We start from the raw sequence: 25740 nt of genomic DNA, 5'->3' as shown, positions 1-25740 counted from the left end.
GTTCAGGCTCCAGGGCTCTAAAGAGGCAAGAGCTAATTGTGCTTCCTTCTCATAACAATCTAGTCACGTTGTCTGATGAATCTTTTTATGAAGATTCTCTACTTCTCTCTACTTTTGCTCCTTCCTCCACTGAGCTGACTTTTCTCACATGGCAAGTCAAATCCTGAAAGAGAAGGTTAGTTCTGAGTCATTCCTTGGATAAAGCATTCACCCCTTCACCTCTTCGTCTGTGAGTCTGTATATTGGATATCCCTAGACCAGATGCCCATCTCGTTAGCAGCTGCCAGTTAACAGAATAGAGTTTGGAGAAAAGGCAGTTGTAGCATGTTGCAATTTGCTGAAGGAAACCTGTAGATTGGGACTGTGCATAGAAACTGGGGTGGAGGACTTAATAGATTGTATGAGGTGTGGCCTATCCAGGGCACAGCAATTCAAAACAATTATCTAAGATATTAATAATAAAAGCCATCTTTAAAACAATTATTAAGGTATCAACATATCAAATGCATCCTGCAAAAAGCTGTTACATTTATCCTTGTATGATGTGTAAAGATCTGATCTAAGACTCCAGGAGTGAAAATGGAGAGGACAAGTTCACCAAAAATATCTAAACAAAATTCATATGACTGATAACTGACCAGTTATGTGGTAAATGGTCCTTTAGCAGAGTGGTTAAGAGCATATACTCAATGCTTGATCCAGCAATCCCACTCCTGGGTATATACCTAGAGAAAACTCTAATTTGAAAAGATACACGCACCCCAATGTTCATAGCAGCATTATTTACAATAGCCAAGACATGGAAACAACCTAAAAGTCCACTGACAGATGAATGGAGATACACACACACACACACACACATATATACACATACACCCACACACACATGTATATTAAACAGAACATTAATCAGCCATAAAAAATTAAATAATGCCATTTGCAGCAACATGGATGGACCTAGAGATTATCATACTAACTGAAGTAAGGCAGACAGAGAAATATAAATATCATATGATATCACTTATATGTGGAATCTAAAAAAATGATATGAATGAACTTATTTACAAAACAGAAATAGACTCACAGACATAGAAAACAAACTTATGATTACCAAAGGGGAAAGGGAGGAGGGATAAATTAGGAGTTTGGGATTAGCAAATACACACTACTATATATAAAATAAACAGCAAGAATTTACTGTACAGCACAAAGAACTGTATTCAGTATCTTGTAATAACCTATCATGGAAAAGAACCTGGAAAAGAATATACGTGTGTGTGTATGTAAGTATGTATATATGTATATATAATACGTATGTGTATGTGTGTGTGTGTGTGTTTGTGTGTATGACTAAATCACTTTGCTGTTCACCTGAAACTAACACAACATTGTAAATCAACTATACTTCAATAAAAAAATTAGAAAAAAAGAGAATATACTCTGCTTTGAGAGTCTGAACAACATTGTTTAATGTTTGTATTTTGTCATTTATTAACCGTGTGACACTAAGAGTTGTGTATCCACTCCAAATGTCAGTTTCTTTGCCTATAAAATAGGGTTACTCACCACAGCAGCTGCACAGTGTTGGTGTGCAAAGCAGATGAAATCATGCACTTGAAATGCTAAGCACAGAGTGTCATTTAGTGCTCGACTCACGTTGCCTGCTTCCATTAACTCCATAAGAAGAGGAGTCTGCTGACTCCAAGGGATTTAGATGTAATCCATGAAAAGAGGCTCAGAAGGGAAATTGATCCCAATGCAGCAGAGACTGGGTTCTGCTTTGATGTGTTGGGTAGTTTGTGGTACAAAAGTCTCCAGCTGGAAAGGCCAGAAGAGCTCTGGACACATGGAAGGTCATCAGCTTGGAAGAAGACAAGAGACAGAACAAGAGAATGGCATTGGGGAGGCAAAGAGGACGATGTTGGAAGAGCACAGGTAAGCACTCTGGAGATAAAGCAGGGAGATCAGAGAGAAGAGAAGTGCCCCCTCCCTCAGTTAGAGGTTGAAGGTGGGATGTGCCAGGAACAAGAATAAAGAAGACTCCCTGAGAGAGGGTCCCAAGATTCATTTGTGGGAATGTGTAATTTAAATAATTTGTAGTATGTTTAAAAGCATGTGCTTATTGTTGGCCTTTTATCTCACAGCGAGAATATAATGCTCTATAATTAACTGGAAAGTTGAATAAAAATGATTTTAATTTATATAAGGTGTTCTGTGAACAAAATAATTCATACAGAAGTAATATTCCTTAAGGACTACATCACACATGAGAATATTTAGCAGGTTATAATACAATGACAGTTTTTGTGTGTGTGTGTGTATATATATATTATTACATATATGTGTGTGTGTGTGTGTGTGTGTATATATATATATATATATATATATATATATATATATATATATATATATATGGTATTGAAGTATAGTCAGCTTACAGTGTTGTAATGGCACATATTTTAAATTTGCTTACTTCTGTAGGTTGCATCATTTCATACCATAACAGAAAATGGAATTCATTCTCATTGGAATCCACCAGTAATTCAGTAATATTTGCTAAAGATCACTGCCTTCCACCTAGCTTCTTAAGCCATAAATTTAGTAGAATTTCCTTTCTTTATTTTAGTGGTGATACCCAACACACACAGACACACACACACACTCACAATCAAGCACCAAGACCTATTGTCTCTATAGCTTAATTATCTGTCAGAACTGTCCACATATCTACATGGCCACTGCCATGGCCCTAATCCAAGTTGCCATCTTGCCTTATCAGGACAACTGTATGGCCTATAAGCCAGTATTGTCACTTCCACTCCTGTTCTTCTCCATTCTATTATCTAGAGACATTTGTGTTGTAAAAACACAAATATAATCACAGATGTCCACTGTTTAAAACCCAATAGTTGCTTCCTCTAGGCCTCCGATGAAATCAAATCTCTTGGACACGTTGGACGCTATACAGTCCTTCATACCTGGCTCCCATCTGCTCTGAAAGCTTCATCTTTTACCACTCTCCGATTGGCACTCTGTCCCAGTCATCCTGGACCCTTTCCCGTTTACGGCTCATCCCTGATAATTTCCCTCACTCTCTGGCCGTAGATACACCCAAGACAAGTCTGACTCTTCTACTTGGTCATTCTTCAGTTATGAGTTTAAATTTCCCTTTCTCCAGTAAGCCCTGGCCCCCAAGTCAGAATAGGTCTACATTGCTATTCATTCTACTATCTTTTTGCTTCTCATGACACCTGTCGCACTCTTAATTGCTTACTTTTCGTCTGTCTTTCTCATTAACCCACATACTTTTTGAAGGCTGGGACCGTGTCAGTTTTGTTTGCAGCAAAAACTGCAAAAATAAATAGCAGAATCTATTGTATAGAAGAAACAAAAAATATTGGCTGCATTTACTGTCAAACCAAATGGCAGTAAACATTTACATTATCACTGAGTAATTCTATTAATCATTTGTTATTTGTCTGTACAGCCCATTTATATCATATAATCTGACATACATTACAAAACACAAACTAAATGGCTTATATATATGCACTTCAAAGCAGATCATAACATTTATATACATTAAAATGGAGATATATATTTTTAAGATTGTGATTTCATAGGCAATTTGGCTTCATAATCATTTAAATGATAGAAATGTACAAAACTGTTTCCACAAGTATATCCTCTTTGTTACTAATTTCTCTGCAAAATAAAAACTTGATAGAATTTCCTTTGTATTTTTTCCCAACTTCTTTATAATTGAAATACTCTCTTTACACAAAATTAATATGATTTTTCCACCATAGCAGTAATTTCTTAAGAGGAGGAAAAAACTGTGAGACTTGGTACTTGGATATTTCCACTTAAGCTAGTAAGACAGAAAAGGCAGGGGAACATGACAAATGAAATTTATGCTTCATTGTCAAATAAGAGCCGAATGGTATGTTATGAGCAGCACGAATGTTTGAAGCTCAGAGATAACAGAGATTTTCAAGGAAATACATACCCCAGATATTCAAAGGTCATTTCAATTCAATCCTAAAATAATGGAGCCTAAATTATTAAATAGATTCTGTCTCAGACACCCAGAATTAGACCAGGAGCCAATTAAGTATTTATTGCTACTGGGTATCATGAACTAATTCTCCCAAACTCCAGGGACAGGTTTCATTCTAACCCAGTCCTAAAAATAAGAAGCCAGAGAACAGTCTTAGACTATTTTATTTCATCTCAGGTTATTAATTGACTTGATTCCTGCCCTTATGTGGGAGAGAGGTCAGTGGGTACAAGCTATCACAGAGTAAAAAGGCACTTGAAAATTAAAATTATGGTTTTACATGGCAATCAATGAGCGGTGTTTCTTTAGAACATTTACTTCAAAAATTAAGGCTCAATAAATATTCATGGTTCTTGTTGAAAAAAAAAAAAAGACACCATTTCACTTCAGTTAAAGACCACTACCACCAAGGGCCAGGAGCACAAGTCTAATAAAGCCCAAACTTCCCGGCTATCTTGGTCTTCCAATCACAAAAATGTTTCAGGTTTTGACTAGAGTGAAATTTTCAGATTTAACTTAAGTATAAACCTAACATCCAGGATCATGGCAGAAGCCAACGTCAGAGACTAGAGGACCCATGGAATCTTTACCCCACAGTTTTGAACTCATGTTAGGGGAGGGATCAGAGTCTTACCTTTGCTCATTGGGAATAAGATAGGCAAATGGAAAAGTGAATATTCCTGCATATAGAAACAAACATCCTTCTCTATGTATGTAGATGTCGCTATTTCCTGTTATCAGCTTGAAGCTGCAGCTGCCAAGGTCTCTCATATTTCCTCGTTGTGACTCAAGGACTGGTGTCTTAGGTTCACTCGGCTGTAAGTTTAGCTCTGCCTGCTGAGGATGCGGGCCTCACTCATCCCTTCATCTCACTGTTCAGTGCCTCCATTCCCCTTTCTTCCATCTAGGAGGAATCATATCCTCTCTTCTCAAGAACTTAAATTTTCTCTACTTCAGTTAGTTCAGCTGGCAACTTCACGTGAATGCTGAACACTGGCTTCTTAACCACATCAGTGGTTTTAGAAACATATAAAACTGGCACCTTTGTCTAAACTGGGGAGTCTGCTGTCCTTGCTGGACCAGAAAAACTATCCTCTCTGTACTAGAGAAACTGTCCCAACCAAGGCTGCCAACAAGCCCCTAAAATCAAAATAAGAAGATTCTTCTGGGTCTCATCTTTCCATAATTTGGCAGTGATGACCCATTCCTTCCTCCTGGGATTTTCCCTCCCCTTGGTCTCTAGGATCACACACTCTCCTAGTTTTCCTCTAATCTCACCAAGTAGTATACCATTTATTCTCGGTCACATGTGAAGGTGTTTCCTTTAGTGCAGAGCCCACAGAAGACCCTGAAGCATTACACTGTATCTTCTCTTTCTATCCAACACACTGCCTTACTCTTACACCATCAATCTCTAAAATAGCTAAAGACTTACTCATCTCCATGTTCAGCCCAAGACTCATTCTAGACCACCATGTTTATACAACCATTTGTCTATTCAATATTTCTGCTCAACTGTGATGCAGGAAATTCAACCTCAGTATATTTAAAACAGAAGTGCTCCCTGTTTTGCACACTCTAACTTATGAAGAACACCACTTTTTCACCATCAAGTCATTAAAGGCAGAAGTATGGTAGCTATCGGGGTCTTCTCTTTGTTCTGAATCAAATCCTGTTAAATCTTCCTCTTTCAATGTCCTTTGTAACTTCTCCACCTTTCTCTTTCCTTTCTGGTATCTCATACTGGCACATCTTCATGGTCTCATGATGGTCAGCCTGTACTCATAAATGGTCTTTCTGCTGATTTTACCTCCCTCTAATCAAAATTTCATTAAAATCATCTTTTAAAGCAGAGATTTGAACATATCATCACCAGCTGAGTGCCACTTGGGGGCTTCTCTTAGCCCACTGGTTCCCAAATTTTAGCATGCTTCAATCACCTAGAAGGCTGGTTGAAACATATAGACTGTTGAACCCCACCCCCCAGAAGTCCTGAATCAGTAGGTTTGGGTTGGGCCTCGGAATGAGCGTCTTTAATAAGTTACAAGGTGGCATTGTTGACACGACTGAAACTATACTTTGCAAATCACTGTGTAGCTTATAGTATACACTTCAATCCCTATAGCATCGTGTACAGGGCTTTGTCAACCCGTCTCCCCAGCCATATCTCCTTACCACCACTATCTAGATCTGAGAAATGGGCTCCAGATGCACGACAGTGCCTCACTGCTTCTTGCCTCTTTGCCTTTGCTTGGCTATTTCTCTTCCTGTTTCCTTTCCCTTTGCCTCCGTAATTAACATCTATTCATCTTTCAAGAACCAGCTCAAGTGTCACCATCTCACTGAGGCACTCCCCTCAACTGTCTCCTATCCCTCACTACACACACACACACACACACACACACACACACACACGTTGGTAGAACTGGTTCATCCCTTACTTGGGCTTCATTTATGAACTGAGTCTACTCTCACCACAGAACATGCATCTTTTTATTGCACTCAACTGCTTGTCTTCCCCTTTAAATTCCAAGATCTTATGAGCAGAAACTCTTACTAGTATGCATACCTCCAGTAGGTAGTCGAACATCTGTAAAATTACAGAAATGCAATATTTGATTATTGAATGAAAACAGATGAATATGAGTTAAACAACTTTAAAAGCCCACACTGTCCCACATATGTTACTCTGTACTTTTGTGCAAGGAAAACTCATAAATTGGGGGAAAAAAAAGTCCAAGGATATTTTACCTTTGTAGTATATGAAAAATATGGAAACAAGAATCAGAGCAGATTAAACCTTCTTCTTTCTTCTACTTAATGAATACAGACACTGAGAATAATTTCGCTAATGGAATATTAGGCCATACAACTGATTACACAGCAATTCCAGAAGAATAAAGAGATTCCAGTAATTCTACTGTATTCTCGGCTACATTGGCGAAGGCCAGCATTAATTTACGATGCATGCACCATGCTTAAATAAAAAGGATCTAGGCCACCTTTAAAAGAAGAGAAATAATTCACTTTAAACAGGGCCTGGAGTGGGTGGAAAAATTGCTTCTAACTATAAATTATGGAATGGTCAACCAAAATGAAATTTTTATATTCTTCCTGGGTCAGAGATATAAATCCCTGCATGTTTCATAACACATTATGTTTTGGATAGTTCATTTATTTATAGTTTTAAAATATAACACACAATAGAATAGCCAATAACTATAGTGTAAAATATTGTGCTAAATACAGTGGAGGAGTCAAAGAAGAGGCAACACCACCCCCACCCTACGTGGCAACAGGGGCACCTTGGTGTTTTCAGTAGGACAAGTCTTCACTGCGTGGGGTGGTCCAGTGCGTTCCAGGATGTTTAGCATTCCTGTCATTCACCTGTTAAAGCACTGGTAGCATCCCTTAGTTAATGTAACTAAACTCGCCTTCACCTTTCCTTCCGTCCTAGGCGTGACAGAGCCACAGCTGAGGTTTACTGTACTAGAGGTGCCCTGACAAGGAGGTTCTTTGTGAAAAAGTGTGATACTTTCACTCTCTGGCTGTCCCACCCCATTTTTGAAGGGAATAAGAGAAACATGAAGAGGAAACACTTCAAATTTTCAATTTTTATTTTGTTATGGTTGACACATATGCTACTCATGTAACTCACTAATTAACATGTTGACATTGAACGGTAATGGTAGAATCTAGTAATTAGTTATGAGGGGAATAAATATTTCTTATGCTGATGTCTGTTATTATAAACTGGGCAATAATTATTATCTGGCCTGGGCTTTATTGTTGGACCACAGGAACATAATGGAATATGTTGTTTTCTATCAATGCATAAGGTATTCCTATATCATGGTTTATAGAGAGCTAGCTTAAATTTATGTATTGTAGTCAAAGTTAAAAAGGTGAATAGATTTAGATTATGATTTCTGGCTTTGATCCTTAATTGTCCAGTGCATTTTATTTTTGTCAGCTTACTCACATGTGATTAGAACTTGGCTTGTTTAATTCCCCCAAATGTAAAACATGTTGGTAAATCAGAATGTCAATTTGTTATTTACAGTGGGGCTTAGACTTTGTTTGGGACCAGAATGTTTATGTCCTCTCATCAGGATACACCCAGGTCATAATTCAAAGGCTGTGCGTCCACCTCTACCACTTCCATCCTTGTCCTTGTCTTAGCAACTTTAATTGCATCTTGCCCTGGTGCATCCTGCTGGCCCATCTCCAACCTGTGCTCAACTAGTTATCCTTGTGATGAGCATCTTTAGAAAAATTAAATGGTGATTTTAACTCCCCTGCTTAAATCCCTCCAATGGCATCCCATTGCTCTTAAGATAAGAAACCATAAAAGTATTTTTCAGAAAAATAAAAGCTCAGAGACTTAGAAGCAATCAGGTGAGGACTGTAAAAACTTCTAAAAAAAAGTTATTCAAACTGAAGAGAAGTGACAATAAATGGAAACTGGAAGTGATACAAAGAGATAAAGAAAATGGTATGTGGGTAAATATAAAAAGCTGCCTATTTTTCTCTATTTTTTTAAAAAGATAATTCTTACAGCAAAAATAAAATTTCATTGTAGGTTTTATAATATTTGTAAGAAGCAAATTATAGGATAAAAGGAGTAGAAGGAATTATATTTTTAAGATTCTTTTATTCTACACAATGTGGTATATGTTAACTCCAATTAAACTGTATTCTATGTTCTAGAGCAACCAAATAAAAAAATAAGTACACAAACATATAACTAAAAGACTGATATAGAATTTAAAATAAACTAATAAGTCTTTTCAATACTCAAAAATAAAATATTTGAGGAGTGAAAAAGGAAACGGAAAATAGGAAAATAAAAATCAAACAAATGGAATGAGAAACCAATAGCAAGACTATAGGCTTAAATGTAATAATATCAATGGTTGCATTAAATATCAACAGACTAGCTAATTAAAAGACAAAAACTGTCAGACAGAATAAAAAAGTAAGAGTTAAGTGTATCACATATAAAGACACAGATTGAAAGTAAAAGGACAAAAATTACAAACTACTCAAACAGTACATGTAAGAAATAGTATGGCTATAGAAATATCAAGCAACATAGATTTCATAGAAAGAAGCATTACCAAAAAGAATGGTAAATGGGACAATTTATCAGAAATACTTAGCAACCCTAAGTGTGGTTTCTTTAATAATAGGACTTCAAAATACAGTGTTCTATACCATACCCCAAAATGATGTCCAGATGACCATCAACATGATGAACAATTTGAAAGCTAAGACTGTAAGGCTTCCCAGAGGAAAAACAGAACATTTTCATAATCCTGAGGTAGGCAAATACTTCTTAGTGAGGATTGAAAACACTCAAGATAAATTAAGAATATATATAATCTGGACTTGGTCAAATTAAAAGCTTTTGCTTATTAAATGACAGTCTTACAAAGATGAAAAACAAAGCACAGACTGGGAGAAAATATTTTCAGCACAAGTGTCCAGGAAAGTACTTGCATCCAGAATCCAATGAAGAAGACTCAAAATTGAATAATACATATAACACAGAATTGAAAAATGGGATAAAACTTCAACAGACATTTCACAAAAATAAGATGAATAAATGTTCAATAAGCCCACAGAAAGATGTTAAACATCTTAAATCATTATAAAAATAGAAAGTAAATTCACAATGATAAAGCACTTCATATACCATGAACACCAAAATACTTAAAAATGTGAAGCAGGTGGAACTCTACTTCATTAAGGGGGACTGTAATATGATTCAATTAATTTGGAAATTTGTCATATATTTTAATGTTAAATATATATGTAATATATAATCCAACAATTCCAAGTATTTGTACCAAAAGACTCATAGAAGAATGTTCACAGTAGCCTTATTCATAATAGTCAAAAACTGAAAACAATAAAAAAAAATCAATAAGAGACTAGAAAAATAAATTACGGTGTATAGATTCAACAGAAAGTTACTCAGTAATATGAAAGAATTAACTAGTGATACTTGAATCTCACAAACAGGTATTACATAAAAGAAGTCAGACTCATCTGACTCAAAGTCAAAATGCATTGAATTATACACTGAAGATCTGTACGTCATAAAAAATTTACCTCAGTAAAAATAAATATAATCCTTTTGAAAATCCAAAAAGTGGGAGGGAGGCGTTATCCCGTGAAATGTAGCAGAATTGAGAGACAATGTTTAAAATCCATTTGAAAATAGATATAAACTTTTAGCCTTCCCCCCCAAAGAAAGAGTGAATCAAGGAATATAGGCATGTTTCACTGTGCTTAATAAATATACTGACATTTCAGGTGACCCTGCAAGCAGAGTAACCTGTTAGAATGCTTACATTCTTGTGACTGATATCCCATGATTTATAAATTCATATAGAAGTTGACAAATGATGTGGAATACTCTTGAATTAATTTACTAGGGTTTGGAATAAGAAATTAATATAACTAAAAACTGAAATGTCAAAGTCTATCAATGTTTCATGAATGCTTCTCCTCTAATAAATATAATTCTAAGGTTTAAATCTCCTATTGGTATTAGTGTTGTGGATTCATAGGAATCTGGGCAATGACAGTGTCATGGACTAATCTATAAAATATAATTCCTGTTTAAAATGGTATCATGCAGCCGAATTTGCAAAAGGTTCCTCTGAGGTGTTGTACAATATTCTGCTGAGGAAGTGTGGGTCATGAAGAATGGGCTAAACCGTGTTATTTATTTCAGTGCAGAAGAACTTGAGATTTTCTATTTCTTAATATGGTCATTTGAAAATCTAGGAGAATGTATAAAATAAGTCCTGCCTCTTGATCTGTAAGAGAAAACTTTAAGGTGTTGATTTCTCTCATACACGTAAAAGATTGAGAATTAGCCACACCTGAAGTAGTTAACCATGCAAAAGGAACTATTTCAACATATAAAGGGTTAACATCCTGTGTAGGAAGCCAAAAATCAAGTACTAATGGTCAGAAGCAAAGCTAAATGAACTTTCAGTGGGGGCATGGGGGTGAGCACGGAGCACTTGCAGTAGTTCCGATTCAATGCGATGAAAGTCTTTGTTTTATCTTTTTCTTCTAATGTTTTTTTTCTTAATTTCTAAGTTTTACTCTTTGCCTGAAACAGTACTAGAGAACACAACAACTTCTCAACAAATGTGTGGTAAATGAACTAATACATGAAATAAATAGGGCAAGAGACAGGGAAGAGAAAACGAAGGGTCCCATGGTGCCACTGCACAGGAATCGCAGTGCCATAGAAAGAAACCACTGACTTGAGACGTGGAGATGCTGGAGAGGGTGACAAGTCCTCGAAGAACGTCTTTTTACAGAATCAAGAAGTAAATCCTGAAATTAGAGACCTAACCCCTGCCCTTGGAGATCATACGTCAATAGAATATCCTTTCCTAGTGCTGTCAGGCTGAGAATATTTCGGAGAACGTCTGCCTATGTCATCAGATGTTCCAGCATCAGAGTCAGGAAGTCAACTTAGCTGGCAGGTCTTTCTCAGAGCTCAATTTAAACACAGCTCCTGATGAGAGGTGCATTAATACTAAGATAATGAAATGAAGATGAATCCTCAGCCACTAAAGAGTGGGAAGAGGTGGACTGGCTTGAGTTCTAATTTAAGGATATGTTTATTGTTAAAGCATCATCCAGACTGATCATTCATCTGTGAGGATACTGCTCAGACTGGAGGAGAGGTGTGAGGGCAACACTGTCCCATAAATAAAAATACCATTTCCTGAAAATTCTGCTGGAGGAAATTCCTACTTATTAAAATATCTAAACTAAATTTTTTCAGAAGAGCCAACTGAATCCCCCTCACTAACTTCTATCTCATCATATTACTGTTCTAGTTCCTAAAAGAAATCTTCAATTGTGAATTGTCAAAGAACTCTGGAGTTTATATGATATTTCATGATTATTTTTCTCCACAAGGAAACAAAAAGGACTAGTAGAATGCAAAAAATCCATATGTTTCAATCCACTGAACAAGGTAACCAGTTTAACTTATGAACAATGGTGTTCAAAACAGGTCTTCCTTTGCAGTCCTTCAGGGACCTGTATTACTGACCCACAAACAGATTCATCAGAAACCATAGCAGTGCACACTTCACATCCCTTCTTGAGTCTGCTCAATACACAATTAATCTCATTTTTATTGCATGGTTTTATACAGTGGTAGAACTTTTGGGGCACTACATAAAAAAATTCTTCCCAGAATCTCCCAGAGACAAGGTTTTTATTTTCCAACTCAGAAATTCATATTTGGGCAAATTTCAGTTTAGATATTTGTAGCCTGTCAAAGGTAATGATTTCATCCTTTAAGCTCCAGGCTCACTTTCTCTTTTAAGTCATGAGGATATTAATTTTCTTTTGGAAACGAGCAAGCAAATTGAGGAAAGCTCTTATGGCGCCTCCAAAGTGGTAACTTCTCCCCAGAGGAGATACTGGCTTCTGTCTTTGAGCAAATAACTTACATATCCTGGCTTTGATTTTTTCTCATTTGAAAAGATATATCACTGGAATCAAATGGCATTTCTCAAGGTAGATCTGTGGTCACTAGAACAGTTTGATGTAGAGAAACCAACTGCACTGTCAGATTTTTAACAAAGATGTTGCTACTTATAAGACTCGTATTACAGAGGATAAATGGGGAGCATTTTTCATCCAAAAGTTGGAGACTCCACACTCCAGTTCATTACCACATTAGAACCAAGATTTCTGGTACACATGAATACAACCTCCAACCCCTACCTCGTGGTCAGTAGGGAGGAGGGCACTCAGCTCTCAGCAGCAGAGGTGAGGTGGACTTTGCAATCATAAATCAGCAAACTACACAAGGCTACTCAGAAAGGGTCATGCTAAGATACAGATGAAAGAGGCCATAGTATTTACCTGGTAAGATATTAATCAGTAAGTTTTGTTATCAGTAAAAGGGTAACAGAGTGTCTCTAGGAAACAATCTCTTTATTAGTTCAGATTTTAATGTTTTGAATATGTGACATGAAGTTCTGTTGGTTTTGGAAACCACTTATCTCTTTGGGGATTCTTTCAGTATAAGCGTCCAAGTTCAATGAGTTCTGGTCAAACAAGGCTTGCTACCCTTGGAGAGTATACATTAATAAACAGAAGGCTCTCTGTAAGCTGTGTTTAACTGTGCTTCCCAAACATGTTTAACCACAAAACCCATAACATATACTTCCAGCCAATGGAAATAACCACCTTAGAACAGTCTTCAGGAAACACTGACCTCAAATGATTTCCTAAATCTAATATATATTCTGAAAAGAGGCTAAACCTGAGTAGACTTTGATTTGTAGCCTTCAAAACTAGTGAAAAAAGTAACTGAACATATTTCAATGGTTCTTTGTTGTTTTCATATTTCTTCTCTCAAACCTGTTTTAATTGATCTTCACAATTCCATGAAATGGCTTTCATTTTTAAATTGACACGGGGAAACCACAATACACCAAAGACTTCTGCAAATGATTTCAGTGGAAAATCACCTGACCTCACAATAATAGTCATACTGCTCAGTTTGCAAGATCTTCTCTGGATAGAGCCATGCCACATTTCCATGTCTCCAAGACGTTAATTTCTTGAAACCGCCCTCACAGATTCCCCATGCTTCCCACATAGGCCTATGCAGTAAAGACCCTTATGCTCCAAATGACTCCTACTTCCCTCAGTCTCTCAAGATTTGGTGAAGTATTATATTACGGAAATAACACTGGTTAGAATTAGACACTCCTGGGTTCTAATCCTTACGCTCTAAGTCATCAACTTCAAGACCTTGCAAGTTACATTTGGTAATTTCATTTACTCCCCTTGAAAAGAGAATGATGACATCTGTGCTTTCTAGGGACAACAGTGTCTTGATATAGAATAAAGACCTTCAGAAGAACTGATTTTCCCTTGCCCTCTTCGCCACTCTCGTTTTCTGACACCATTGTCAGAACTGCAAAGAGCTAAGAGTGAAGATTATACTGATATTTATTGTTGAGAAAACAATGGTGAATAGAGTAAGGAGAACAGCCATCTCAGCACCACCATTACCCACAGCCCTTTCTGCAGAATGTCATCTTCACTACAGGACAGAAGCTCTATTTTCTAAGACTCTGAAGGCATTTTGTGACTACAATGGGGTAGAGGGCTTTGCAATGGACCCCCGTTTCTCAGACACAGAGGACTTAATGATTATACTCAGAAGGGAGTTAATAAATGAAGAAAAAGGCCAAAAGTTCACACCACTTCTTCAGTAAAACCCAGTAGCATTGCATGGCGGTATTCTGAAAAATAAAGGGTGTCCTTCCTTCCTTCCTTCCTTCCTTCCTTCCTTCCTTCCTTCCTTCCTTCCTTCCTTCCATCCTCATTCATAAAATGTTTATTGACCACTTACCATGGATCAGAGGAATAAGGAAAATTGTGGTTTGTCCATCTTCAGACTCAGTTACTGCAGCACTGGGGGCTGCTTTCTTTGTCCCAGGACACAGTGGGGTGGCTGACACCAAAGTGAGCAGGGGCTCACGGTGGCACCCGAACAGCACAGGGGCATACGAACAGGAATGGATGCGACTCACCTCCCTTTTTACTAAAAAAGCCAAAGCCTCTCCCCAAAAGAGGGGCTTACTACTAACCCAAATGGATTTTTAGAAAATCAGTCTGAGGTAATTAATTCTTTATGAGAAATTCCAGAAAGACTCAGGTGCTCTGAAGTATTTAGCAAAGAATGGCTACATTTTAAAAATTATTGTTGGATACATATTGCACTTAAAAATTGAACTATTTTTAAGGAAAATTACATGGCATGGCATTGAGTATTGGGTTTCAGAGAAGTGGGACTACCTGTATTATGTATCTCAAATGTATTTGTCAACAAAGCCAATTCTGAAGTGAAAGATTTTTGGTGCTTTCTTTTGATGTTGCATAGAAAGAACTTTCCCAAAAATTATGTGTGGCTTGGTCTGTAGGCAGTGCAGTCATGGGTGTTATAGTTAAAGTATGGCTTGTTTTGCAGAGACATTTGGACATTTCAAAGGAATGTTCATGAATTTCCAAATGCTATGTTTGCTGTAGCAAGACACGCAGAGTAATCATTACCTCTGGCTGTGATTTCCATCTTCCCCACACTGCTCCCCGTGTGTGCTTCTTTTATGTTTGACAGACATCCTGCATTTTTACCACTCTGACAATAATCATGTAGTTGGTGAGCAGCAACCATTAAGCTTAAGCGTATTTGGTCCTACTTAGTCCCAATTATACGATCACGAAGCACTTCAAGTGGTAACACAAAGTCAAGCATCAGGACAATATAAAATCAAGAATTTAAATGAAAAAGAGAAAGGAAGTTACTTTGAGTGAAGTACAAGCTAAAACACATCTTTTATGGGGTTCTTTTTAATATAATATATTACCCTAGAACAAATTATTTGAAAATAATTTATGAAATTACCATTAGAACATACATAAGCTGTAGCAAAACTTTTGTGAGATTTTTCAATCTTCTGAAAGTTTGTCTTTCTTGAATATTAAAACACCTTAACAATATTGTCTTAAAACAGAGTAACTACCTAGTAACTCCTCAAAGGATTTTTTCTTTTTGTAGGATCTCAGAGTGCATATTATTCTATTCTAAGATTCCACCCAACATGTCCTTTATAACAGTCTACTTCAGAATAAAACAATTAATGTACAATTGCATCTAGATTATATTTCTACTTGAAATGTGCAAATAAATATATTAAAACTATATAGCAATGTCTTCAGTAGGCATATAGTATGTGTGTGCATATGTTTATACATACATATATATGTGTGTTTATATATATTTAATTTTTTTAGCTTACATTTTTGGGAGCTAGACATAGCTAATCCTAGTAATAATTACATCTTTACTTTCTTACTTTTCATTGCATTTTTTTTAGTAGAAATATTTTCATGGAACCCCCTAAAAAGAAAAGCAACAGGTAGTGTCTTTTAATTTATCATATTCCAACTTAACTTAAGGACTTGTGAGAATGAATATGATGTACACACACAAAGATTTTTCTTCCAAAAATATTAGACCTATTCCATTCAAGAGTCAAATGAGATGGCAGACCTAAGTGATTTCTCACAACTCCCTAAGTTAACAATTTGGAATTTGATTAATTAAAAAATACAATCTCCTGTTTTTCTTATTAAAATATTCCACTAAAATAGTTCTCCCCCCCCAAAAAAAAAGTTCAGAAAGAAAGGAAATACTCATTACTAGGATCAGCTATGTCTAGCTCCCAAAACTATAAACTCAAAAGGAGCCTGACTCCATAATATAGCTCTAGGTTACATATAATTCAGATGTCACTCAGATAGAGTCAAAAAACACACATATATTTTTAATTCTTTAGATATTTGGATTACAAAGAAACAGCTTTGGAAAAAGGAGGATGCAAAGTAGCAAATAATATCTTGGTATCTTGACAGTTAAAAGTTGTGGAAAAATTTCATGGGAACAAATGTGATCGTGAATTGTAGATTTGTATTAATATTAGAATATATATCTTTTAAAGTTTGGGATTAAGAGACAGGTCAGAGCATAAAGTGGAGAGAAGCTGCTTCCTTTGCCACATTAATATTGTATAGGAAGCACCTGAACTTGACAATGACTCTCTTTGCAATTGAGTGAAATAAGAAAATAAGTTATCTGGTCAAGATTTTGCAACATTTTTGAGTAATCTGGGCCCGTTCTACCAAAATTCTCATTATTTATCATGTACCTTTCCAACCATAACACAGTCAAACTTTCTTCTTCTAAGCCCGTTCTGAATGGCTACAGGTTGAATAGAAAATGATAGGAAAAGCCAAAATGAGACCAGATCTGAGTAAGTTATTTGACCAATTTCTAATGGGAGCCAACATGATGTTATCCATGATAATTACCTTAACCTGCATTGATGATCTATTTATATGAACCATCTCTACCATTCTTTTATATATAAATACGTATTTATAACTTTTTTAGAATTTAATTATGGTTGACTTGTGCTCCCTTTGGGATACGATGAGTTCCACTTTTTTAATTCGTCCCATTGTCTTTCTGTTGTGACCTCATCTTTATGACTTATTCCTTATAGACCATAGTCACAAATCAAGGCATTTTAAGTTAAACTCTTCTCTCTTATAATTATAAAGCTATGAGTTGGGGGATTTACTGACCGTAAGTACCATCTGAGCAGATCAAGACTTCAAAACTGGTTAAAAGGATAATTTTCTCCAAAATGGATGTATGGAGTCCAAGGAGAGCTCCACTCAATAGGAAATAGGAGTTAGGAGTCCCTACATATTTCACTGTGGTCCCTGGGATTGCCTCACTGAGCTATTCGAGATGCATGTCCTTGAAGGAGAACCATCACCAACTGGACTGAAGGACAGATTGCTACAGGCTCACTAGAAGGCAGCAAAAAAGGAAGCGAGAGACAAGATTAAGGCCACATACTCCGCTCTAGCCTGCTGGCCTTCTCCTGGGGCTTTGATGCGCACAGATCCACGCTGTATTATCCCTCATTTTACTGATGATCACTTTCAGATTCATCCTGGGGAAGGGAACTTCCATTTGAAACCTAGCATTTAATCCTTGTCTAGAATTAAAACTGCACTCAACCCCTCCTTGGAAAAATGTGTTCAAGTACTCAATGACCAACTCAGTTCCACTCAAATTTTCTCTCTAGTCCAGCAGAAAAGTAGAAGTGCCATTTTTTGAGGGTTGCAATGATTTTTGTCATTTTAATGCATTTTAATTTTTCCAAAACAGTTTTATTAGAGAAGTTTTAAATTTGTCCTTTTTTCCAACATAAAACAAGCAGCTATTGTCTAAATATAAACTCACATAAAATGTCTTTATTTAAAGGTCAATATTTAAGAATCCAAATGGAGGGAAGGGGTACTAAAAACATACACCTGTAGAATACATACTTTGTTTCCTTCAATTTCAGAATGAATCTCTGACTTTCAGTGAAGTTCCACAGGCCATGTAGCAGTATCTTGTATTTTAAATCTCTTAACCAGGCTTTTAGAGAAATACTGGATCAGAATGCTGTGTCTTATCAGTAAAACACATTTCATGGTAAATTCAGAGGGAAAACATCGAGTGGAACAGATGTATGCTCTTTAAGGACCATTTATTACACCAATCCTATTAAAAATAATCATGTAGCTTCTCACTCTTTATAATATTTTGATCCTTCCTTTTGTTACCCATAATACCATAAGTTAATACTTTACATGAAAATCCATTTCCAGGACAATCCTATTGGGCTGCTGTACCACAGTAAACTCTAATCTCTGGAAGAGAGAGAAATTGCCGTGAAGGATAACAATGTCCATCCTTTAAATATGGGTTACTGTTTTCTTTTGCATTTAATAGAAGGAAAAAAGGAATAAAGAGGGCAGCATTCAAAAACCCTATTGGCATACTGAAGAAAAGATCAAAAATAAGACTAATCCTTCCAAAGAGGAGATCAAACCTAGAAAGCCCAGGAGAGTGAAAGTTGATGGCATTTTATTCAACTGAATAAATGAATTCTAAATGTGAATATGACATATAATGAAAAATGATACTATAGTCTTAAAAAAACTTTTTAATCTAAGGCAGACAGTTTATAAAAATAAGGGTACACACACACACACACATGCAATGCCATATTATTCAAAAATTTTCCATATAATTGTATAGCTTCCTCCTACACACACACATTCACAGGGTACAGATGAATGAGGAATCATGTTAATAGAAGAAATTCTGTTACAATCAATGGGAAGCGTGCTTTTCTATTCCTGCATTATTTCCCCAGTCCCAACTCTTCTAAAAGGGAAAAGCAGAGACAAACCCATTTGCAGAAGGCAAGGTCCTGGGGGACATCTCCCTCTACATGCCTCCCTCTTTGTCTTAGTCACTCATTCAGTAAATACTTAATGATTGTCCACTGTGCACCAGCTGGGGCTGGGGATACAATGATGAGAAGAATAGTTTCTCCCTTCAATTATCATCTAGGGGGAAGAGAAATCTACAGACTACAACACAGCACACTAAATTCTCCCCTCTGAATACTGTTTTCTGCAATAGCTAGTCAAAATGCTGAGAGCGCCTGGAATCAGTAAAGACAGAACAGATCTGCTTGCAGAAGGGGAGATCGGGTGGGCTTGGTGCTATAATTTCATGTATCTCTTTAGATCAGGAATTGAAGTAAGATAGTGCATGAACACCTGCCTCTCTGGGCCTTCTCTCCACTCCTGCATTCTTCACATCCATCCCCATATTCCTCCAGATACAGGCCCCAAGACACCTGCTCTAATTTTTTTGTGTCCTGCAGGTAGTTCTCAAAAAAAAAAAAAAAAAAAAAAAAGCAGATAAAATAATTCTGGGACAAATTCAATTGAGTACAGCGTGTCTGCGAGAACTTGTCTCCTGGGGACTCCCTGTCTCCCAAAACCTGTATCATGGACTATTAAAGCAGAAGTTTCATCTGCAACATTAGGATGGATATCAGATACCCAGGCAAGATACAAGGCAAACAAATTTTCAAAAGCCACTGTCAAGTAAAATACAAGTTTAAAGCTGCACTTCAGTTATATCCAAATTAAGAATACAGAAGAGTGGGAGGAGGGAAAAAATGAGGAGTATGGGATAAACATATACACACTACTATATATAAAATACATTAACAACAAGGCCCTACTTGTATAGCACAGGGAACTATATTCAGTATCTTGTAAAACTGCCTTCCACTAAGGAGGCTTAGGAATTCTATAAGGGAAAAGAACCTGAAAAGTAATATATATACACACACATGCATAATGTATATCTGAGTCACTTTGATGTATACTTGAAACTAACACATTGTAAATTAACTATACATCAATAAAATAAAAAAATATATATATATGGCCAATCAGTGCACTTAGACAGATTTTATCTGCATCTATGGCAACTATAAATTATAATTGACCGTTGATTGTTATTACTTTTCTGTATATGGGACTGACTGATAACCATACAATGTTACTTCATATGAATAATAAAAATAATTATAACCCAGTAAGATAAATAAATATATATATATTTGAGAAATTAAAAAAATAAGAATATAAGAGTCAAGTGAGAATTTGGGGGAAGAATTTGTAGGGCAAGATGAATTCTATAGGAACCATTTACCCCAAAGGGAGGGAGGGAAAACTTTCCTCTGCAACTCAAGTCAGAAGAAAGGAGGGTTCAAAGGGACCACTCTTCACAGTGAAGGTGACCCGATAAAGTAGGTTCTGCCTTCCACTAAGGAGGCTTAGGAAGCAGGAGAGATGGGCCTGAGAGCTGGCCAGAGAGCTTGGATTGTGCAGAGAATGAGAATTGCTTCTGTATTGGGATTGGTCTGCCCGCCCAGAATTTGTATAGGCAAAGAGAGCACAAATGTTTCCTGTTGACCAGATGTGAACCCTTTTCAAAAGAGAGGGCCAACCAGTGCTGCTGAAGAGGACTGCCCCGAGAGAAAAGCATCTTGGGAAGGCCCTTGAACTCCAGCAGAGACAATCTGTGGGGAGATCTCTGAAACATGAGAAGTCAGCGGGGAGGATGGCAGAGTTGGGGGTACAGAAAACAAGTGGGAAAATCAGCCCTCATGTCAGGGGAAGGACCACCATATGTACACTTGGGGGCCTCTGGAGGTCCACCAAAGCCCCCCTCTGAGAGTCAGCGTCAAACAGCTGCCAGGCCCACAGAGTGAGATGCTAGTTTGTGACACCACCAACCAAGGAACACTTTCCTACCCCTTCCTTGTCTTTTCTCCTCAGCCTTCAGGGTCAAAAATCAAACAGAGCAACAGAGGAAAAAGACAAAAATAAATAAATAAACAAAAAGCCTGAGACAGGGATGCTAGGGGAAAATATCCAAAACTTGGGAAAGAGGGGGAAAAGCAGACTGCGTGTCCTTTCTGTGTCACGCCCAAGCACAGCTAACAGGTCTACCCAGAAGGAATCGTTATTTCACTCACTATTTCTGCTTATCAGGGCTCAGACGTTAGAATTGGATACCGACTTACAGATTTCGGTCCAGGAGAAAACAGAACCTGAAAGTTACAGTTCTAGGACAAATTTAGGAAACTTAATTCAGCTTTCTTTTCCTGGGCAAATGTGTGGATTCTGCAAAACCTCTTAAATCAGCTTGACCAGCCTGCTGATTTCCTCATTAATGACTTACATACATTTTTGACCTGTGCTCACTTTATGACTGCAGGAGACTCGCGTTTGAAACTTCTTAAAATAATACCTTTCTAGAGAGGCAACCTTTCTCTGCCTCTCATTGCCAGCCACCAGCCTGCCCCAGACCCCCAGCCAAGGAAGGGGAGAAGATTTAACTATAATTCAGCTCCAAAGTTCTCGTTCTGACATGTGGCTGTCCCTCTAATTTCTGAGCAGAGGCCATATTAGCAACATACAAAGTGACTTTAAAAGTTTCAGTAACCTGGGAGTGTTCATAAGTGTCATGTATCTGCCAAAATTACATGTCCAGAGGTAGTGGAATATTTGCTGCAATATTTTTTTTTAAGTAAAGGGATAATAGGAAATAAAAATGATGTCTTTGATGAAAATCCTTTGAGTTCTGTTTGTTCTTAATTTGTAGTCCTCTAAAACTACAGAATGATGATAGAAAGGGTCACTAAAAGAAAAGAAACCAGAATATGTATTTCTTTGTTCTTTTTCTAACCAGGGTAAGCCTCATTTTTAGTTAAAAAAAGAAAACAAAAGTTTTATATATGAGTGATGTGCATTCCTTTTAAATACAGATAGCCTGTTTAAATTTACAAGCACTATATATGCTAGAAAATATATTATCTTGAATCAGGTATTCAGAAGATTATAAACAACAGCCAGCTCCAAAAGTAATAATTTTCATCAGGACAATTTCATTTAAATTCCACTTCATCCAAATGATACCAATAATGTATTTTTCTTGAGCAATTATAAAAGCAGATGGGATCTTATTATAGATTTTTGCATAGCAACAGTAAGATTAACTGTACTCAAAGTTGAGATGACCTATAAAACCTGGCACAGCTTGTGCTGTACAGGATGTTAACATTTTTACATCCCAAACACAGAAATGCAAATGAAATAAAATGCAGAAATACAAAGAAATAAATGAAACTTGTTAAAACATACTTTCATTAAATATAACCTTTGAACATCATACCAAAAATAAGATACTTAATTCAACAAAAGTAGTAACTGATACATAATTTAATAAAAATAGTAATACATTATAACTTCATGTCATGCTTGGTTTACTGACTATTCACACAGGAGTGACTATAACCCTTGGAATTAAGTCTGAAATTTGGGGTCTACATAGAGTCAAGTTCTAAACCCACTTCTTAACTGGCTGTGGAATTTGGGAGGAAGATCATTTAGGTTATTTTAGCTCCCATTTCATCAAAATGTCTACTGCAAAGCGTGTTAAGTATTAAATATAAGAAAACAATGTATGTGAAGTACTCTGTATGCTTCTAAATCCTATGTTCATGTTAATTATTATTAAAGTTTCTGTTTTGCAGGTATGTTCTCTTCGTGGGGGAATAGTATCATCATAATGCAGAGCATTTTCCTGAAGAGTAATAGATTGTAAGGAGAAGACATAATGGTCCCTCTTTGAAAACTCCAATATGATTCACTGAGACGCTGAACTTGAGAAATGAAGACGGAAGTGAAGTAAGACCTCTCTGCTGCTGCTTCCGCTGTACACAGCTTCTGCTTATTTCTGGCCAGTGGAGTGAGAAGGCAGGGAACACAGAACACTCCCTCAACACGTGCAAGGAAAAGCCAAGTGCAGCAGCTGTTACCAACTGCAGGCACTGGCTCCCTGATAGCAGAGCTCCCAGCAAGACTCCTGAGTCTGAAGCCAGGCAAGTACTTGGAGTCCTAGCCTGCAAGGAAAGCCCTTCTCCCCTCCTGTTTCTCTGCCCTGAATCTACTGAAGACCAATGCCAGAAATAGCAGCATTCAGGAGTTGAAGACCCACCATTCCACGAGACTGACATGACTGACGGTGGCAGAGTAGCCTCTGCCAATATTTAGCTCTCCAGTAATTGATGGGGAGCAGCTGGATAAAACCTGCTTTTCCAAACTGCAGCCTCTCTAAGCAGAGCACTGACAATAAAGGAAGAAAAAGTTAAATATCAGAGAAGACAAAGGAATGGATACAAGTTTCCTCATATTTTAAGGAAACACCTTGTTCTTTGGAGATACATTTGTGGAAAAAAATTAGTATGTTTTGGATTCAAATTATCCCCCTGCATAAGTAGATATTCTGTAGCTTCTGGAGTGAAAATCACAAAAAGAACAAAAACAAACAGAAATGAGATTATTTAAAAGTAGCATATGTTAACTTTGGACTATTAAGTAACTAAATGTGTTAAACTAGGTTCTCCTGCACTTCCTTGTACAGTCCAGAGAAATATATAATAACGTCCTGAAAGGTAAATACAAAGTAATATGTCAGATGATAATCACATCGCAGATCTATGACTACTGGTTATAATTTTGGAAAACAGTGGAGTAAGTGGAGAACACTTACTCAGTGCATCACGGTGTTCAAGGAGCCACCTCCATACACTGCTAGCTTTTTGGCTTTGGGGAATGACTACACAAATCATTTAAAGAGCAGCTAATCAACAATTTAAGGACAAATGTACACATAGTAGCTAGCAGTTTCTATGTTCTGGGTATCAAATGAGTCATATGAAAGTGATAAATTCCAGCCTGCAGCTGTTATGCTAATGAAGTCACCAGTGAGTCAAGTTCTATCTAAATATATGCACATGCATTTCTATTGCCATTACATTTACCCCCAGTTAACATCAATTATCTCAAGAGTTAAAGGGCATTTCTTCACACCCCTACAAAATAAAAAAAAAAATTGCCCAGAATAAATTATGCGTTCAACAAATCCCCAGATATATTCAATATACCCCAGGATAGCATTCAGATTCCAGTCCTTTCAATGGGCAGCTTCTGGACCCTGACTTGAGGTGCTTTGTCCTCACAACAGAGAAAACTGTGCAGTAGTGTTAGTGCGGGCTTTTGCTCTCATGATCTTGGTGATCAGTATTGAAAGGAAAAGAGATTTTTGACTCAACCTTTGTTCAGGGTTGTATCCACAGACGTAAGGCAAACACAACTGTTTTTCTTTAGTATTTTTTTTTTCAAAACAATAATATGAGGTTGTCACAATGATATTTTCTTTTGCTTTTGCGTGGAGATCACAATTCAGGATGAAAAATACAGAACCTAGCAAATTCTCAGTTATTTTAGTTTACCCTAGGAAAAACCCTGAAGACAACCATAGCCACAGAAGGCAGGAATTGAGATTCCACTTTGCAGGCATCTGTGGTTAAAGTAACTACAAAACATAAAGTAGCCAGAGCAATAAACTGGGTCAGAGTGTCAGGTCTGGCAAGGAGGAGTGGCCTGACCCACTTGTGTCATTTGGCGCTTGGGGCCTCTATTGACTGACCTGGAATCTGAGAAGCTTAGGGAAGGTCATTTCAAAAATGTTCTTAGTTCTAATATCCTATATTTGGGTAAAGAGAATGTTAAGCAATATTATAACTTGCAAAAGTAGCATCAATTGCCCCCTCCAAAAATCACAACCTTTACAATTAATTTCCCCTCTCCCAGTAACTCACCTTCAAAAATAGAAAGGCTGTACATTTGAAAAAAAAAAAAAAAGCTTTCTTTATTATGAACTTAAATGCATAAATACAATTCTTAAATCACATTAATTCTATATAGTAATTTTGAGACAGGAAGAGGGCAGGGCACAGCCATTCAAGGAATGCTACAGCAATTAACATCAAAATGGTGAAAGACTCAACCCCCAGTAGGCCTTGAGGCTCAAGATGGTGGGAGATTTGACTTCTAGCAGATCTTGAGCTTCATTATACGCTCACTGTAACATATTAGCATGGTGAATAACACGCCCACAGGCACCATGGCAGTCCCAAGGCTAGCCACAAAAGGTCAAAGAGTGGGAAATGGCCAACTTCCAGGGAATCCCAGCCCCTTCCCCAGGCTACTTAGACTGGTCCTTCCACTTATTAGCATATGAAACCATCAAGCCTATAAAAACCAGCAACAGGGTGCCTCGTGGCTGCCTCTCTCTCCCTCTTCCGAGACAGGCCCACATTCTGTCTATAGAATGTGTACCTACTTTTAATCTGAGCACCCAACCCCCACACCTTGTGGCCTTTTTCTTGCCTTTCAATGTATCTCTCTAAATAAATCTACCTTTACTCAACTGTGGCTCGCTCTTGAATTCTTTCCTGCGCGAAACCAAGGACCCACACTTGGCGGGCACGTCCCAGGGGCTCAACCAAAGCCTGGGACTCGGCCCTTCTCACGCCCCACATCTGTTTTCCTGCATCAATTTCACATATACGCATAGATAATTTATTACTTATGCGTATATACACTACACATAACTTTCCCAAGCTATTGGTACATGTGTTCATTTGTCCTAGATGTGAACAGGGGAGTCAGGTGTTGAGTTGAATACATACTGATACAATGAATAATAGATGGCTGCCAGACATGCATTTCATGTTACAGAATACAGTATCCAACATAGTCATCCACTG

The 25740-nt window shown here is 37.2% G+C and overlaps 1 long non-coding RNA gene across 1 annotated transcript; it reads left to right on the top strand.

The window, feature by feature from the left end:
- The first annotated feature begins 1598 nt into the window (after positions 1–1598).
- On the top strand, positions 1599–25400 carry LOC135322579 (uncharacterized). The gene is made up of 2 exons (XR_010383236.1): positions 1599–1935; positions 22660–25400. It is a non-coding gene; the product is annotated as an uncharacterized LOC135322579 (long non-coding RNA).
- The last annotated feature ends 340 nt before the right edge of the window (positions 25401–25740 follow it).

The sequence above is a fragment of the Camelus dromedarius genome, chromosome 2 (assembly GCF_036321535.1).
Source record: "Camelus dromedarius isolate mCamDro1 chromosome 2, mCamDro1.pat, whole genome shotgun sequence".
Lineage (NCBI taxonomy): Eukaryota > Metazoa > Chordata > Mammalia > Artiodactyla > Camelidae > Camelus > Camelus dromedarius.
Note: the sequence above shows the minus strand (reverse complement) of the source record. Positions and strands in the feature narration are given on the sequence as shown.